Below are 16,481 nucleotides of genomic sequence, written 5' to 3'. Positions count from 1 at the left end.
GAAAGAATCAGCAAATGAAAAAGAATGAGCAATAGCCACTTTACCAGCTTTCTTCTGACACTCAATTTAGACTCTTGACTCGGGCAAGGTCTTAAAATCAGCTGGTTACAAGAACTGTCCCAAAATATATCCAACATCTGTACAGCTGCCATTCTTTCTGACAGCGAGTGTAATCACAGAATCATAGAATGGCCCGGGTTGGAAGGGACCTCAAGGATCATGAAGATCAATCACCTCCCTGTCCCTGCTGGCCATCCCCTCTTCTGATGGAGCCCAGGGGACCATTTGCTCTCTGAGCTGCAAGAGCACGCTGATGGCTCACGTTCTGTTTTTCATCCACCAGGACCCCCAGGTCCTTCTCTGCGGGGCTTCTCTTAAGGACTGCTCCTCCCAGTCTGTAGAAATGCCTGGGATTCCTCCAGCCCAAGTGCAAAACCTTGCACTTTGCTGTGTTCAACCTCATTAGATTCACGTAGGCCAACCTCTCGGTTGAGCTCCCTCTGAATGGCATCCCTTCCTTCCACTGCGTCAGCCGCACCACTCAGCAAACAGCAGAAGGTGCACTCCATTGCATCATTGGTGTCTCTGATAACCATGTAAAAAAGCACTGGTCCCAAGACAGACTCCTGGATGACACCACTTGTTATCGGCCTCCACCTGGACATAGAACCATGAATCACCACCCTCTGTCTGTGGCCTTTCAACCAATCCCTTATCCACCAGGTGGTCCACCTGTCAAATCCACATCCCTCCAGTTTAGAGATAAGGATGTGGTGGAGGGCAATGTCAAAGATCTTGCTCAAGTCCAGGTCAATGACATCTGTTACCTTCCTTTTGTCCACAAATGCCGTCACTCCATCATAGAAGGCCACCAGACTGGTTAGGCATGGCCTTCCCCTGCTAAAGCCACGCTGCCTGTCTTGGATCACATGCTCATTTCTTATGTGATCAAGCATGTCTTTGAGGCAGATCTGTTCTTCACCATCTACATCAGTTACACATTTGAATCAAATAATTGGTGTTCCTGTCACCAAGAAAACCTCTTTGTCTTCTACTCCTGCTGCACTTCTGTGCTTTCATCAGAAGCAAAGGAAGAGACCAACTCCTAGATCCAAATTTTAAGAAACCAACACCCAATAGGTGTCATCTGAAGTAAAATAGCAGAGAAATTAAGATGACTCTTCTGCATCCAGCTTGGATCACTCCCTCACTCAGGCACACCACCATCAGATCAAGGAGATGCTGCCTTCAGCTTAGAGACTGTATGGGAAATCACAGCTTGAACCTCTGATTAATCAGCTGAGGCAAGTATTGGGTCAGCTGCGGGAGCACAGGTGAGAGTAATCTAGCTGTGCTCCCAGAAGGGGTGGACCTCGACTCAACCTCCTCTGAGACCTCATTTAAAGGCTGACCACCTCTGAGACAGCATGTCTTAGAGATTGCTCCCTAGTTGAGGCTGCCTCAGCTTTCTAGTCAAGGTATCGATATTGGTGAGTTTCCCTTTGCTAATAACCTTAGGCTATTTACCACCATCTTGGTTAATATCTTTTTATTAACCACCCTTACAGAGACCATAAGGGTTTGGGCTTCCAAACTCTCAGCAAGCATTTGGATCAGCCAGCTTCCTGCCGAGGAGCCCCCTGCATCACTGCTGCCTATTCTGGTACCGGACCCGCAGATGCTTCAGAGCTCATTAGCATGGACTTCCTTCCTCCCCTCAGCAGCTGCTCCTGCACTCACCTTCATTCCTACTCAGATACCGGCCGCTTCCAGCACCAGCTGACCTGCAAGACACAGAAAGGAAAGGTGGGAGTCATGCAAACGCACAAGCCCAAGGCTGTGTCACCACCACACATGGCAGCCTCGGGAAGTCAGCTGAAACTACAGCCTTTGTCAGAATGGAAACAGGCACCGTCAATTAAGTGTGACCTCTGAACTCATTGCCACCATCAGAAATAGGCACTGAAATCGCTCACTTCACTGCAGCTGGTTAACTCCAAATTCTTTTGCTTTTGGGAAAATGCGGACACGGAATTGAAGGACACCAGAAAAACGACATCTACTTCATTGTAGGTGGTTAAGCTTGGAAGCAGGACTTGAGCAAGAAATGCTTCTCAGCTCCTTGAAAGGCACTAATCCTGACCTCTGCCACAGGTGGCTGAGTGACACAAAAGTTGAGCTGCCCATTCAGAAGCACATGGAGCAGGCCATGGAGCGGTTACATACCAACACATGAACAGGCACTTTCCCATTGGAAGGGAAATCCCTTCTCCCTGCCATGCCATGCCCACACCGCTCCTCAGGGCTGCACTGACAGCACAGACAGAATTGAAACATCTTTTGTCATCATTGTGGTTTTTCACAGACCCAGACAATGAGATACTGGGTTGCTGTGTGGGTTCCCAGGCGGCACTGCCATTTCCAAGCCATTGCTTCCTAGGGGCACAGAAAGGAAAACGCCTGAACAAAATTTCACCCAGAGATTGCTATTTTACCATTCTTCCATGCAAAACAGGAGGACAGTACAGCGGATTTGTGCAGCTGCATCAACACCCTGGGTGCTAAAGGAATGCAAAGACAGAAATATCAAAACTACAAGGAGGGAAGCTATGTTTAGTAATATCTTTTCTCATTTACAACAGGCAGTTGGCACTACTAAAGGAAAATCCCAGGCCTCAGGTTCTGACAGTGCGACAATCTGGCACGGACTCAGATGTGAGTGATCCAAATGGTTTATTCCAGGTTCTAATACCACTTCTGTGAATTCACACGTTTTCTCTCTTAACTTTCCCACAGCCTTCACATGTCCACAGAACATCCCACAAACTCTCCTTTACGGCGCACGTAGGCAGTCATCCCACCAGAGCCATCAGTCATTCCTAGCCATGTGCTTCTCCTCCAGTCACGGACAGTATCACACGGCCATAATGCATCTTAAATGACTTAGTTTTTCTGTTCTTTCTGGAGGTGTCCTTGGTTCCTAGCCTTACCTTCTCATGCCGTTCATCTTCCTCTGCAGCTCCTGCTCTGAAGAGTCTTCTTATGTTCCCACATGACAGGAAGAAAATGAAGACACAACCCCTGCCACCAAGGTCAGCTCTGCAGCACACATTACCTGAGGAGCACTTGGCTACTCATGCAAACTGCACAGTGCCAGGAAGATTGTTACATGTTGCACTTCTTCTTCTCCTGGCTCAGAAATTAAATTTTCTACCTAGAAAATGGAAAACAAACAAACAAGCAAACAAAAAACAACAACAACAAAAAACACCTCACCTGACATAAAGGAGACATGATTGTTACTATGGAATTCCGGAGGGCAAGGTATTTGCCCTCTCTATGAAGAAGCTGACTGCAAAGGACTAAGAACAGCCACGATCATGTTGAGAACTTGCGGGTAAAATTCGGGACTGAACCAATAATGGGCTTCTGGAGGTGAGGGTCTGCTCCAGGCCGCCTGGTCAAGGGAGCCTGTTGATGGGCCCTGCTTACTGCAGCTACCAGAAGCACCGCGCTCACTGACTCTCAACTTGATGGGGGATTCCAGTCAGGCTGGGAAATCAGCATGGCTGGCTGCAAGCTGTCTGAGAGACTGCTGGACTGCACTGGGAATAACTTTGTGGGCCAAGCATTAAGCACACCAAGCAGAAGGGAAGGTATTGGACAGACCGACCAGAGGTCAAGCGTTGCTGGACCTGCTGCTCACCAACGCTGAGGAGATCATCAAAGGCGTCAAGGTTGGAGGCTGCCTGGGCTCCAGCGATCATGCCCTGGTTGAGTTTGTGATCTCAAGCGATGTGGGCCTGGCAAAGAGCAGGACCAGGATGCTCAACTTTAGAAGAGCAGACTTCAAGCTACTCAATGGAATGCTGGCCAAGATCCCCTGGCGCGCTGCCCTCAAAGATAAGGACGTTGAGGAGAGCTGGCTACTGTTCAAGGATGCCCTCCTGGCAGCACAAGAGGTCTCCATTCCCCTGATTAAGAAAGTGGGCAGGAGAGGTAGAAAACCGGCATGGCTCAGCAAGGACCTGCTAAGAGAACTGAGGGTGAAGAAAGGGGTGTACAAGCTCTGGAAACAAGGCTGTGTCACCCGGGAAGAATACAGGGATGCCGTCCGAACTTGCAGATGTGGGATCAGGAAAGCCAAGGCTCAGGCAGAACTGAACTTGGCGAGGGATGTGAAAAACAACAAGAAAACCTTCTACAGGTACATTGGCCAGAAGAGACAGGCCAAAATGGGCGTGCCTACTCTGGTAAATTTAAAAGGAGAAATGGCTTCAACAGATGAAGAGAAAGCTGAGGTGCTGAATGAGTTCTTCACCTCGGTCTTCACTGGTGGCCAGGATTCTAGTCTTTTTCACGTCCTTAAGTCTTGCACCCCCATACCTCCATGTGGGGACCAAGGAGGTAAATCCCTCCCCACTGTAAGGGTAGAGCAAGTCCGAGAGTGCCTCCTTAGACTGAATGAGTATAAGTCTATGGGGCCAGATGGCGTGCATCCCAGGGTCCTGAAGGAGCTGGCTGAGGTGGTTGCTGAGCCGCTCTCCATCATATTTGAGAAGTCGTGGCTGTCAGGTGAGGTCCCGGATGATTGGAGGAAGGGTCACGTCACTCCCATTTACAAGAAGGGGAGCAGGGACGACCCGGGTAACTACAGGCCGGTGAGTCTCACCTCTGTGCCTGGGAAGATTATGGAACAGATCCTCCTGGACAACATGCTTGATCGCATAAAGAACAAGCATGTGATCCGAGACAGCCAGCATGGCTTCACCAGGGGAAGGTCATGCTTAACTAATCTTGTGGCCTTCTATGATGGAGTGACGGCGTTGGTGGATGAAGGGAAGGCGACCGATGTCATTTACCTGGACCTGAGCAAGGCCTTTGACATGGTCCCCCATCACATCCTCATCTCCAAATTGGAGGGAGGTGGATTTGATGGGTGGACAACTAGATGGATAAGCAATTGGTTGAAAGGCCGCAGACAGAGGGTGGTGGTCAATGGCTCTATGTCCAGGTGGAGGCCGGTAACGAGCGGCGTCCCTCAAGGGTCTGTCTTGGGACCGGTGCTCTTTAACATCTTTATTAATGACATCGATGAGGGAATGGAGTGCACCCTCAGCAAGTTTGCTGATGACACCAAGCTGAGTGGTGCAGTCGATACGGTGGAGGGAACAGATGCCATTCAGAGGGACCTTGACAGGCTGGAAAGCTGGGCTCAGGTGAACCTAATGAGGTTCAACACGGCAAAGTGCAAGGTTTTGCACTTGGGCCGGAAGAACCCCAGGCACCTGTACAGGCTGGGAGGAGTTGTCCTTGAGAGCAGCTCGGCTGAAAAAGACCTAGGGGTCCTGATAGATGAGAAACTTAACATGAGCCAGCAGTGCGCTCTGGCAGCCCGGAAAGCAAATGGGATCCTGGGCTCCATCAGGAGAGGGGTGGTCAGCAGGGATAGGGAGGTGATCGTCCCTCTCTACTCTGCTCTTGTGAGGCCCCATCTGGAGTACTGTGTCCAGGTGTGGAGCCCTCAGTACAAAAAAGATATGGAGATTTTGGAAAGGGTCCAGAGGAGGGCCACAAAGATGATCAGGGGGCTGGAGCACCTCCCCTATGAGGACAGGCTGAGGGAGTTGGGTTTGTTCAGCCTGGAGAAGAGAAGGTTGCGAGGTGACCTCATTGCAGCCTTTCAATACCTGAAGGGAACTTACTCCCAGGAGGGGAGTAAACTCTTCGAAAGGGCTGATAATAGCAGGACTAGGGGAAATGGTTTTAAGTTGAAGGAGGGAAGATTTAGGTTGGATGTTAGGGGAAAGTTCTTTACTAGAAGGGTGGTTAGGTCCTGGAACAGGCTGCCCAGTGAGGTTGTGGATGCCCCGTCCTTGGAGGTGTTCAAGACCAGGTTGGACAGGGCCCTGGGCAACCTGATCTAGTAAATGTGTATGTTTGGTGGCCCTGCTAGGCAGGGGGGTTGGAACTACATGATCCTTGAGGTCCCTTCCAACCCGGGTAATTCTGTGATTCTGTGATTCTGTGAAGGGAAGCATTACTGGACATGCTGCACAGCAGGGGTTAAGACTGGAGGTGGTCAGGGCTGTAGTGACCATGCCCTCCTAGAGTTCCTCATCTCAAGGAATGCGGGCCTGGCAAAAAGCAAAGTCAGGACCCTGAGCTTCAGGAGAGTCAGCTGCAGGCTGTTCAAAGAATTCTTGGACGAGAGACACTGGAAAACTGTTCTTAGGGGCAAAGGGTTCAAACATCCCTTTGTGTGCACCTGTGTGCAGCCCAACTCCTCAGCACAGCCCTGTGCAAGCACACATTTGTGCCACCGCATCCACGCACTATCTATGTGCTCACACACACTCACACAACCACATCCCTTAGTGCAGCCCTGTGCGCACACACACTCACACATGTGTAACCCCTTCCTTTCACTCCCAAAGTGCACGCACACACCGGTACCACAATGTCCTTGTGCAGCTCCAACACTCTGCACACCCCTGTGCACGTACATATATGTGCATGCTCGTCCTTGCACACATACCCACAGACCTACACACACCTGAGCAACACCACTGGTTTGTACACTCATGGACACAAATGTGTGTACAAAACCATCCATGCACAAATACACACACACACACACGGATCCCCACTGCTTTGCACAATGCTGTGCACACTCACGTGTGTCATGCACTGATTTCCCATCCAGTCCTCGAGGGGTCACTTACTTAGGACAGGAGTGCAGGGGAGCAGCCAGAAGCTGTTTGCATTCCCTGCTGTCTGCTGGGCAGCTTTGCTGGAGATGCTTGAGTTGCTTTGCTTTTCCTTGGGAGGTGGGAAGGAGCTTTGAATTTGAGGCACATCCCGTGCCAGAGCATCCCGATGGCACAAGGGGGATCAGGGCCCCTCTATTCGTTACCTCGGTGGCTTGCAGCAACTGGAACTTTTTGCCTATTGAGAAAGCTAAAAAGTGTGAGTTCCTCCTGACCCATATCAACAAAAATCTCAACCATAAAAACGAGACGTCTTCGTATTCAAGCAAATGACAACAGTAAGACCATGCATGTTGTTTTGTTGTATTTCCTCTGTAATCATGGGGAGGATATGAAGAAGTGGTATAATTCATCCACTTCTGCACTTCAGGCACAAGTTCCTTAGAATTGGAAGAGACCCTTAAAGGCCATCTAGCCCAGCTCCCCTGCAATAAAAAGGGACATTCACAGCTAGATCAGGTTGCTCACAGCCTGGTCATTAGTCATCCCAGAGGCAAAACACACACTGAATGATCTCTCCTTCAGTCATAAATCCTTGGAGACAACAGCATTGACACTGCATGTTACTGAAGCAGTAAAAGAAATTGCTCCTGTAACTCTCCTTGTGTTAAGTAAAATGATGATAAAAAGCAATGGAATGCTTTGGCAGGACACCAAAACCATCCTCCTTCCTTGATATCTGCTGCAATGGAACCTTCCACTGGAAGAAAGCCTCTGATGACTTGTCACCCCAGAGAGGTCAGCTTTAGAAGCAGGACTGCTGCACAATAGAATGAACTGGAGCTCCTTAGCATCTCTTACATCCAGGAGGGGTGTGATCAGACCCACCTATCACCTTCAGGTGCGCTTTCTGACACCTTGTCTGACTTCACTGTCACTGTGCCAGCATCCTCAGGCTTAACCTGCTTCATTGTCAGTGTGCAGCAATTGCCAACGTTCTTGATGTCATTGTAATTGTTGGTGTAAAGGAGGTTGCCATTCAGGAACCATTCCACGTCCTCGTCATCATGGGACAGCTCGCAGGAGAAGACAGCAGAGCTCTCTTCTTCAATTTCTACATCCTGCAGGTGCTTCGTTACTTCTACATTGCGGGCTGTGGGGAAACAAGGTGAACTGTTACCACTGTTACTATAAATCATACTGGGATGTGGTAGAATGGTTGGACTAGATGATCTTTGTGTAATCATCTATGTGAAGATAATACATGTATAAAGTTAGCAGGAGAGAACGGCAGAAGTCAACCTCCAGAAGAGAAATCTGAGGTGAAATAGGACATGGAAGAGGCCACCCTCCCTGCTCATACCTTCAGCTGTCAGCGTGGCCTCAGTCTCTGCAATTCCTGCCTTGCACTTGTACACACCAGCATCATCGGGCTTCAGCTTCAGAATTCTGAGCTCTACTGAATGCTTATCCCTCTTGATCTTGTACTTCTCAGAGGGCTCGATGGGTGTGCGGCCCTTGAACCATTTCACAACCTTTGGAGAAGGCCTGAAGTCACAGGACAGGATGACAGAATGACGTTCCAAAGCTGTCTTGTCCTCCAACTTCCTGGTGATTTCTATATGGTAATCTGCAAAGCAGGGGTGGAAGAGAAGAAAGGATGAGGACAATTGGAAGAAGAGGAAAGTCTCTTGCGTGTATTCCATTCCAATTAATGTCAAGTTCACAATGGTTCTTTGAACGACTCTAAAGATAAAACAAACGATTGTCTATAGGGAATGCCATTGACTACATTTCTATGAAGTAATACTGTACAGTATCTACCAAATGCAAGGTCCAGCTCTTGTTCTGTGCTTATTAAATTGCTCCCAATTGTTGAGGCTTTTATTCAAATAAGAGTGAGTTGAAAATATAACAAGTACTTTAGGATGTGAATGGATAATCTTACGCTGGGGACAACAGCAGATAAAAAGCCTGCAAGTTTCTTTCAGATGAAATCAATGACAAACCGCACCAAATTTAGGTGCTACCAAACTTAAACTTGTCTAGTTCAGAAATACAATTAATTTCACCTGATTTGACTTCTTTGCTATAGCCAAGGACAAAACCTCAGCTCTGTAAATCTGAATAGTAAGCACATCACAGCTATTCAAACACATCTTTTACTGAGATGCAGCTGTCTCATTTAGTGTCCAACGACTTTGAACTGGAAATGGAGCAGACCAAAGCAGAATCTAAACATGGCTTCTACAAGGACTGATCAAATGCGGCCACCGTCAAATTCAAAGTATCTGATACAGAAGGATCACACTCGCAGTCAGACAAAACCTCTTTGGAGAGGTGAACTGACTGCCCTGTTCACCCCCACTTTGGAAATAACTGCACTCATTTCCTACCTGCTCCCAGCAGTGTGGGATGGTGGGATAGCATCACACTTCCCACACTAAGCATCCCACCATGTCACTTGTTCCACCTAAACCTCAGTCCCAAAACAAAAGGGGAACTCGCTTCTGAACCCTCTTCACTTCATTTCAGATGTCTTATATGCTTGATCTCCAACCCACCCCCCACTCAGGAGAAAGACCCCCCGCTTACACCCTACCATCTTGTTGCATTCTGATGTTGTCATCAGCCTTCAGCTTGTTGTCCTCTTTGTACCACTGGGTCTGAACCTCATCGTGTGAAATCTCACAGACAAAAGATGCACTCCCATATTCATTCACTTCCACATCTTCCAGTGCTTTAACAATCTTGATATCTCCAGCTGTGAAACAGTAGAGATATATTTGTCAGGGTATTTCCAGAACTGAGTGCAGCATCTTTTCCTTACACATATTTGCATAGAAAATAAGTAGGATTATGTTTTATTCTAAACCATCATCCATTCCTGAGTCATTTCTCTCTTCAACACAGTCAATGCATTATTGCCCTTGAACTTAAAGACAGACCTACTAGCTACAATGGAGCTCCCTGCAAACAGTTTTCATGGAAACCAGAATCTCATTTATTCTAAAACCTTTCAAGCAAAATTAAGGGTAGAAAAACAATAGAACTGACTGAATCTTTAAGGTCATTTAGTTCCAGTCCCCCTGCTATAGGCAGGGACACCTCCCTCCACACCAACTCTTCTCCTCAGGGTCAAGGCTTCTCTCAAATCATTCTCCTCTAAGCCTGTGCCTGTGCTTGGGATTGCCCTGACCCAGGTGCAGGGCCTTGTACTTGGCCACACTCAAGTTCATGAGGCTGCCAAGGGCCCACCTCTCCAGCCTGTCCAGGTCCCTCTGAGTAGCATCCCTTCCCTCTAGCACATCAACAGCACCGCTCAGCTTGGTGTCATCTGCAAACTTGCAGAGGCTGCATTTGATTCCACTCTCCATGTTGCCTACAAAAATGTTAAATAACACTGGTCCCAACACCACCCTCCACCTGGACACTGAGCTATTGACTGCAGCTCTCTGAGTGTGACCATCCAGACAGTTCCCTATCCTGCAACTGGTCCATCCATCAAAACCATTTTTCTCCAGTTTGGTGACCAGGATGTCATGCAGGACGGGATCAAATGCTCTGCACAAGTCCAAGTAGATGATGTCAGTTGCTCTCCCATTATCCACTGATGCTGTTACTCCATCATGAAAGGCCACCAAGTTTGTCAGACATGGCTTGACCTTGATGAAGCCATATTGGTTACCACCAATTACCTCATCTTTATTTTCCAAACTATGCCAAGGAGAACTAGACAGAACTCTACAGTGTTGTGTCACTACAAACCTGTCTGAACCATTGGCTTCTCTGCATGCTCATCACTAGTCTCTCCTTAGCTTGTGTGCCTACAAACAATGTATGGGGAATGTCAGCCACAAATCTTACCTAGGGGACATCTTTGCTTCAAAATCCTTTGAACATCACACAATCCCTTTTAACTCTCCAGGTCTGCATTTAGTTATGTCAGAATCAGGCCATATTTCTGTGCTGCTATATCCCTTTCCTTCTGGATACAACTTGGATTAACCTCAGGAGAAGAGTTCCTGCATAGAATCATAGATTTACCCAGGTTGGAAAAGACATTGAAGATCATCAAGTCCAACCGCAGCCTAACCAGTACCCTAACTCTAAAAACCCTACACTAAATCATATCCCTGAGTACCACATCCAAAAGGCTCTTAAACACAACCAGGGATGGTGATTCAACCACCTTTCTGGGGAGCCTATTCCAGTACCTAAAATCTCTAGTATCTAAATCTCTCTAAAAGAGCACAGGTATTAATCTGACCAGAAAGGTTCCTGTTTGTTCATAAAATGAGCCTTTTCCGCTCCATCTTGCATAGGCCACTGGGCACAGGGTAGCTGGGAGACCACAGAAAAAGTGGTTCTGTGAGCAATAGGGAAACTACTGCCTAATCCAACTCCTCCAATCTCTGCGCTCTGCCAGCATGTCTAAATAGGGTGGCAGATACACACAGGAGATAAATATTTCCACTTCCCTCAGCCAACACTGCTCTGAATTTCTATGGGACACACAGTTAGATGAAAAGGCATTTGACAAAGAAGGAAATGAAAGAGTTTAATCTGCTGTGTCATTCTCTCAGTAGCCAGAATAACTAACCCTCGCCAGTGTTAGTTCAAAGAATAGGCAGATTTTATCTCCTGACATGAGCAGTAATTCAAAGAAGCTGGTATATGATCCAGTATCCTGCATATTCACTGCAGGCAGGAAAAGACATTATGAGATAAGGGAGATCTACACATCACTTGTTATGAACACCTCATAAAGATAAAACCACACACAAGAGGAGAGTTTAGGAAGAGGACCACTCTTGGACTACTTTCCAAGAGGCATCAATTAGTAACTCTCTTCGCTCATTTTTCACACTACTCCACAGTGTCCTCCTGAGCCCCCTTACTCCTGTTGCCAACTGCTGATGCAGGGAATCCTGAGGAACCAAGGATTCATAGTTGTTCCATCAGTAGTCCTTGGTCAGCTCTCCCTCCCTGCCCCTTCTGTTTTGATCCCACTAACCAAATTTTAGTTAGTCTGAAAAGAGGATGGAAACCTCCGCAGCAATTAGTTTCTAAATATCTTGCAATGGGCAGCTTGTAGGAGCCCCATCTCAATGCCCACAGCACAGGAGGCAGGACTGCTTAGCCCATGCACTAGTGCATTTACCAGCACAGATGTAAGCCCAGATCTATGCACACCAAATACAGGCTCTCAGTTTGCACAAGGAGACATCCATGGAGCTGAAGTATTAGGCAGATATTGTGGTGGGGCAGCAGTTATTGAGACGCCAGACAGAAAGGACACAGATAACGTGGCAACTCAGCTTTACCATTATGACTGATGATGGAACATCTAATTTCACTGCTCAAAAGAGAACTTCCATATAACTGGAAAGAATGAAATTCACAGGGGAAACCACACACAGACACACACAAAAGCAATACAAAGGAGATGAAGGATGGTTCACATACTAGTGATTCACTCTGAGACGCAAGCAAATGAAAGAGTATCCCCAACCATTTGCCTCCTGAAATGCTAAGTATATAAACTCATTGCTGTGATAACTCTGCCAGACGTGAGTCATACACTGTAAAACCTTATGGGGTCAATCAGTTTAACTTCATAAATTCATTACACCAACAAAAACAGACCATCGTGTCCAGGCTGGTTCATTTCAGCTCTTCAAAGCTGTTGGTAAAACTGCCTGAGAGCTGAAATGCTTACCAGCAAAAGCTAAAAACTGTAAATCAAATGTAATAGGCTGGCTTTGTCTACTGTATAGAAATGATGCCTGAAAAAAAGAAAATAAAAAAGAACGTAAACCAGAACAAATGGAATGGCTACATAAAACAGCCAGTACTGAAACAGCAACCCAACCTGGTTGCAGAATGAGAGAGAAAATGAGAGTTCACCAAAGTCATGGGACAGGACACATGTTCATGTTCATGCTAACACTGAACCCAAGTGGCCACATGAGGACAGCATCTAGTAGGAAATCAGAAAAAAGCATCCTTTCATACGTCCCTTGGGAAGGTGGCATCTACCAGGGCACAGCAGACCCATGTGTTCAGTAACCAGTCTGATGCTTCAGAGCCCAATGATGAGCTACAAACTGGGGTTTAACCAATGCAACACATGGAGGGAAAATCTGTCTTGAGCATAAAGAAGAAAGAGAAAGGTATCCAAAAGGACTAACCAAGAAATGCCCAAACTGCCCATGAAGCATTTCTTCCCGTGGTGCAAAATACCACAAGAGGATTTATTTGCTCTTTCAGTTAAACATAAAATGAACCTTTAGGGTAGCTGATGTCTTGTCTTAGGCTGCTCAGCATGTGGATGTTCCCTGATCTTCATATTCACACTTGTGAATAATGAGACTTCTCTTATTTCCCTGGGAAGTAATGCCCACTTTTTTACTTTGACAGAGCTCCTTCCCATCCTAGAAGGGAAAATATCAAGTCAGATCTCCATTAGTCCTTCCATCTCTGCACTCAGCAAAGGGAGCCTTCAGATCTATGCTTAATTCACCCACTCCCCTAGAATTAATGGAACTGTGCTTACTGGAACATATGCTGAAGCTTAAGCACAGTGCAGTGTTTTCAACATGAAGGAATGGCTATAGAACATGCATAAATTCTGGCTGACCTATGACAGCTTAAAGCACTGCGGAGGACTGTTAACAAGCCTGTTTGGACATCACCTTGAATAAATGACGTTATCCCCAAGTAAGGGAAGGAACAGCTGAGCACCAGGGAGGTACACAAAGTGCCAGAGCAAATTCTCACACTGTCAGGTGCAAAGAAAACTGAGATTTCACCCCAAAAACCCAGTTCACAACAAGGCTACAAAATCCCGGCTGAGAATTTCTGTGTTAGACTTGAAGCTCAAGACTGTACTGTAGTTCAACCAACAATATTTTGTGCAGCATGACCTAAAAAGTTCACAATAAAACCAAAACAAACTTCAATTTCAACTTGATAAATGAACTCAGGACATAATAACAAAGAGTGCTGATCTGGGCAAATAAAAGAGCATAAAGAAAAGAGAGCAGTGAAAAAGCTATCAAGGAAAAGCTCAGACTCGCATCCCTTGGAAGTGAAATTAAAGGCTCTCATTCATTTCCAGAGAAGTCAGAAAGGAAAATACCATTACATGCCATACCTTGAACCACTTGACGTCCATGTTGGGCCTGGACAGCTCACACTCAAATGTGACCTTGTCCTTCTCAATGACGCTACTGTCTGCCAATGGTTTGCTGATTTTCACAGGCAATTCTGAGAAGGAGAAAGAAGAATGTGGATTTAGTTGGGAACTTAGTTTTGTTCATAACCAGGTCCATGGGTGCTGTTAAATGGATCCTTCCAGATGGAAAAAACATTTCAGGTGGCCTCCTAGATTTTACCCCTTTTTGTGTTGCACGCAAGACTGAAAAAAAAAATTACTTCTGCAAAGTTCTTCTTGTCATAAGGAAACAAATATTTGGGGAATGGCAGAACCAGGTAAAATTTTCCTTCACGTCAAGAAAGTATAAATTTCACTCTCATGCTCTTGGTGTGGTTTCTGCTATGATTATTTGGACTAATTAAGCTTCTCCCTGATGAAAGCCTAGAAGTATATCACAAGAAGGACCAACTTACCCGTGACCTTTTATTTGTCTTACTCAAGCATCTCCTCCTGACCAAAACTGACAATAAAAGATTCAGCCAGACTACAGGTTTGAGCAGCTGAGTTGTTTCTAGGATCTCCTGCAATCTCAAGCTTGGAACACACACTTGTCTTTTGACTAAGTGTCTCTTATAGTGCAGTAAAACAACAGGTTTTCACACGGCGATTCCTCATTTACCTTGATCTGAAATCATTCTCAAACCATGTGGGATCAGTCCAGGGAGAAGGGGAGGAGAGGGGAAGGGAAAGGGGAAGTCCACAGTCCTCTAAAATCAGGCTTCTTAGCCTAAAGCTCAACAGCAAATAGCAGTCCACTTCCCCACATTGCTAGACTCCGAGCATTTAAAGAACATCAGCTGACCTCATTATGAGCTCTAACATAGCCAAAGGAATTCATATATTCAAATATTCTCTTGAGTGATGAGAAATATGGAGCATAACTTCAGACTTCTGCTGTTAAACTCTCACTTCTATCATAAACCAGAGTAAGAGTTCAATGCTGTTTTAGATGGAGGACTCATATTTTAAATAACTCATCTCATTAAGGCTTGGATTCCCTACTACAATTAGTTAAATTCCAGTTTGGATCATGCTTCACCTTGGATCACTTAGGGCTTCAGCCACTTATTGGAACTAACTCAATTTGTCTACAGAGAAGCTGTTTTCTATAGCAACAATAAGCTGTGATTGCAACTGGATGTCGGGAGAGCACAAATCCCGCAGTTATCCTGTACCAACATCCTCTCCTTCCATCAGAACAGCAAGTTTTTAAACCAGACTCATGCAAGCTTGCATGACACACCTTGTGTAAAACTGTTGGCAGCCATCAGGACAGCCAGTTGCTTCCTGTATAGACACTGTTCCATCAGTTTTGGTTTTTTGTCTCGCTAGAACAACAGCCAGTGTCTGAAAACTCCCACAACTGAAGCAACCACGCTGATATACCGCAGTCACTGGAGGTGCTCAAGAGCCACGGGTATGTGGCACTGGGGACGTGGTTAGTAAGTCCAGTGAGGGTGGGCTGGGTTGGACTCAGCTATCTCAGTGGTCTTTTCCAGCCTTGGGTGCAACTTGTAAGAGGGAATGAAGCAGCAAACTGCCCAGCACTGAGCTGCATTCTTCTGACACATGGTATCAGTGAACTGCTGTATTTCCCTATCTTCTCTGGAGCTATTGATCTAACCTAACTGAAAAAGTAAGCCTGAACCTAGATATAAATCAGGATCATAGTCACCCATGGTTGCTTATATATTCAGAAAGACACTCCAGAGGGTAATTCAGCGCATCTAGAAATTAAAGTAGAAGTTCCTTAGTCAAAAATATTCCACAGCCAGATTTTCACCTCGCTACCACTACATTAAAAAGGAGAATCCAACTTGTGGTGTGGGTCATTGATGTTGTTCCGGGGGGAATTGTGGCTGTTCCATGCCCACAGGGTAGAAGACAGCCAGTCTTCCTCTAAGCCACATAAAAAGCTGCTTAGTGCTCCCAAAGCGAATGCTCACCAGTTGTTTCCAACTTGAAGGTCATCTTCTGGCCAGCAGCCTCGCAGATGTATTCTCCAGCATCTTTCTTCTCCAGCTGCTCCACAACCAGACGCCGTGTTTTGCCCACAGATTCCATTCTGAACTTTCTGGAGGAGGCAAGCAGTCTTCCATCCTTGTACCATTTTACTTCGGTTGGATCCTGTGCTACTTCACAGCTGAGGGAGGCACTTGCTGCCAGGGCAGCACTCACCTCTTTCTGCACCTGCTCCTGGTTTATAAACACAGGTTTTGGCTCTGAGGGAAGAAAAGAAAAAGTATTGACTGAGGGACCGAAATGAGACCAACTTGCAGGTTTGTATGTACAGGTTGGAACAGGTTTAGGTTACCACTTGTGCCCAAACTAATAGCCTTCACTAGAGAATATCAGCTTTTCTGTTGAAACAAAGTGTCAAATCTAGGCAAGAAAGAACCTAGGAACTGAAGGAACCAAGAGGGTCCTTGAACACCAGTCCCATGGTTGCAAGTCACTATGCAAACATATTGAACCCAAAAGAACATCTGTCCTGCAGGCAACCAAAACCTGAGTTCCTTTTACTTAAGACCCACTGTGAAACATCAAAA

This window comes from Coturnix japonica, chromosome 13 (genome assembly GCF_054131305.1).
Source record: "Coturnix japonica strain WE chromosome 13, WE-NBRP24, whole genome shotgun sequence".
Lineage (NCBI taxonomy): Eukaryota > Metazoa > Chordata > Aves > Galliformes > Phasianidae > Coturnix > Coturnix japonica.
The sequence above is the reverse complement of the archived record's forward strand: the minus strand, read 5'-3'. Positions refer to the sequence as shown.